The following is a 3,167-nucleotide window of genomic DNA, read 5'->3' on the forward strand; positions in this document are numbered from 1 at the left end:
GGGCCCCGCCCCGCCCGCGCGCCCCGCCCATTGGCCCGCAGGCCGAGGAGGCGGGAGCAAAGTGGGAGGAGCGGCGCGGCGACCCGGCCGCCGGGAGCCGGGAAGGCGCCGCCGGGCCCCTCCCGGGAGCGCGCGTCTGCCGCCTTCTTAGCACGTGGGGCTTCTCGGCCCCACCTCGCCGCTTCGGTCCGGCTGCCTGCTCGCGCTCCCCCGCCGGCCTGCAGCCCACGCTTCACCCTCGGCTCTGACCTCCGGCCTGAAGACCGAGGTCGCCAGAGGTTGCGAACAGCCGCGAAAGCCCCTGTGACCCCCGTGGACACGGCCCTAGCCCGCCTTCCTTGTCCCTATACGTTTCTTCAGCCAGTCTAGCCGGTGAGAAGCTGTTGAATAAACTTTCTTGAAGGGCCAAGGGGCTAAGGGACGATGCTGATGTAAGGATTCCTTCCTCACTTTGTATTTCAGGCGTCGCACAAGGGCACTGGATCGCAGAATGCGTTTAATAGAGCCAGTTCCCCCCCTTTTGCTCCTGCTGATTAAGAGCAGGGGAATATCGTTTCCAATCTGGACTCCCCTACCCATCAACTGTGTGACCTGGGACAAATTAACTTCTCTGGGCTTCAGTTTCCTCCTGGATAAAATGAGACCCACCTAATGAGGTTATTGTAAGGATAAAATGAGATAATGTGTGTAAAACTTGTAACAACAGTACCCAGTACATATTGGAAAGGCTCAAAACAGTAGCTATTGGTAATGCTAGGTTTTCATCCCATCTCACCCACACCTGCTGACTACACCATTAGCGTCCCTGGAGGTCCTGGCCTTCAGTTGGCATTCAAGTATTTGTTGCAGTGAATATAATTTCTGTCCAAAAATTATGAGACTAGAAGCTTTTTTCAAAGAGACTAGTTGCTAGTAAAGGAAGGAATGCAAATTGGCAGCTTTCCATTTTACAGATGAGGAAACAATGTCAGAAAGGTTAATTAATTTAGATGAAGTCACACAACTATAAATGACAAGCCAGGTTTCAAACCCCAATCTGAGAAATCTGTTCCCTTTCAGCTAGAATTCTTTCGAATGGAGACTCTCTATAAGCAGCAAACTGAACCCCTATTTATAATAAAATTGCGTTAAAGTTATTCCTCAGCCCTATGACAGTGACTACTGAGGTACGTTAAGGAGCTTTCTCTGTAATTGTGAGAATTCTCAAGGACACAGGTAACTTGATTTGGTTTTGATTTTATATTATTTTTTCTTAATGTCATCCATAAATATGCACTATTTATACTCAATCTAGTACCCTTGTCACCAAAATCACGTATTTATAAAACAGGTACCAAAGTGCACTTTAGCTACAAAAAAGAGAGCCAACCAGCCCACATTTTGTGGCTACCATCAATATAACTCATGGATACCCTCACAGAGTAATTCCTAAATCACTTACTGCTGTTTTCGTAGTGAAGTTCTGTGCTTGCGTTCACATTGTGACTTGTGGAAATAGAGAGAAACCATTATTTTAAAAGCTCAAGAATCCCAGAGAGCCCTCTGCCCAGCAATCAGCCACTCCAAAACTAATTGAAAACATTCCCCAGTCATGGAGTAGTAGAATCATCTTCAACTTATCACTACCTTTTGGCCAAATCTAGCTACTTCTTCTCAGATCTACCCATTCATTCCCTTAAATTCACACTATCAAGTCCTTGAGTCAATCATCTCTTTTTCCATTTGCAGCTACATCTTTTTTCCCTGCACTTTTGGCCACCTTTGAGTACCTTGCTGAAGAAGGTCACATAAATCTCAGCGAGCTAGGCAGAATTTCCGGAATGGCCAATTGCTGCTACTAACACTTGCCTGATAACTAGACTTCATTTCTCCATTACCAGCTCACAGTCACTGAGGAGTCAGTTTGTAATCACAAGCAAGAAGATCTGGTTGGCCCAGTTTAGGTAGAGTTTTTCCAAAGGTCCAATCACCCGTGGCTAGTTGAGTAGAGGTCACGTCGTCAGAAATCCCTATGAGTGACTCTCCCTACCAATGAAACTGGCAGTTCTCAGAGAAGGCCTTGATGAATATTTACTATTCTACATGCTAAAGGAAGACCATTGGAACAAACAGGATATTAATAGTGAACACTAATGCCAAACCCAATAAAGGGACCTGATTAAGGGAGTAGAGGATAGCTTATCCTTGAGACTTTGCACAAAGGAAAGACTATTACTATCTGTTAGGCTCAGTGATTAAGTAAAGCCTGGAGGAAGGAATCAGACATGGCCTAAAATGAAAATTGAGCAAAAGATTTCAGTCAGGGTGCACGAGAATAGACCATCAGTTCAGGTCAACATAAGGTTGCTACTGAGAAAAGATCAATGGGATAAAGAAAAAGTTTACACAGCCCATGTTTTCACTCTTTGCTATCATTAGCCTTTCTGGACTTTTCTTTCTTTCTCAGGCTTCAGTCAATGACCAGGGATCAAGTGAGTTGACTCAAGATCATGAAGAATCTTGAGAGTGGTTTGGGGCCAATAATGTATCCCCAGGTACAGAGTAGCTCTGTTGGAAATTCAGCAGTATAAACCAATCCTGTACAGAAAGCTAAGCACAGGAGACTGCAAGAGTATACAAAGAGGGTAAGAAGGAAAATGGGAGTAGCAACATGTTCACCATGTGCTTGCAGGGCTTGACTACACCTGTTAGCCAGCCCTGGCCACAGCTGTTAAAGGCATAACAGAAAACAGAGTCATAGTAGTAATAACTATATTGAAAGGGAAATTGAGTCCTGATAATAACTTTACAGGGGAGGAGACAGCTTGCAAAAATATATAGAGAGAGAGAGAGAGTTTCTTTCTGTTACCAGTAGTAGATTTTGTCTTCTCTCTCTCCACTAAACTTACTATCACATTCAGTGTCCAGAAAATAGACCTGTGTGTTTAGAATATCCTACTCAACATTTTTGTTGGTGTCATTCATATAAGATTCTGTCCTTGAGCACCTATTCCACCTCAGGCATTGCTCCAGACTTTGGAGCAATGAAAAATAAGATTAATAAGGTCCTTGCCCTCAAGGAGCTTGCAGTCTAGTGGGGTAGACAAGTAATTACACAAAGAACTACTTAAGAACCTGTAAATGTAAGTACTTTAACTACAATTTGAAAAGTTAAAATAAACCACTTT

The sequence above is a fragment of the Carlito syrichta genome, unplaced genomic scaffold (assembly GCF_000164805.1).
Source record: "Carlito syrichta isolate Samal-C Ts95f unplaced genomic scaffold, Tarsius_syrichta-2.0.1 Scaffold307993, whole genome shotgun sequence".
NCBI lineage: Eukaryota > Metazoa > Chordata > Mammalia > Primates > Tarsiidae > Carlito > Carlito syrichta.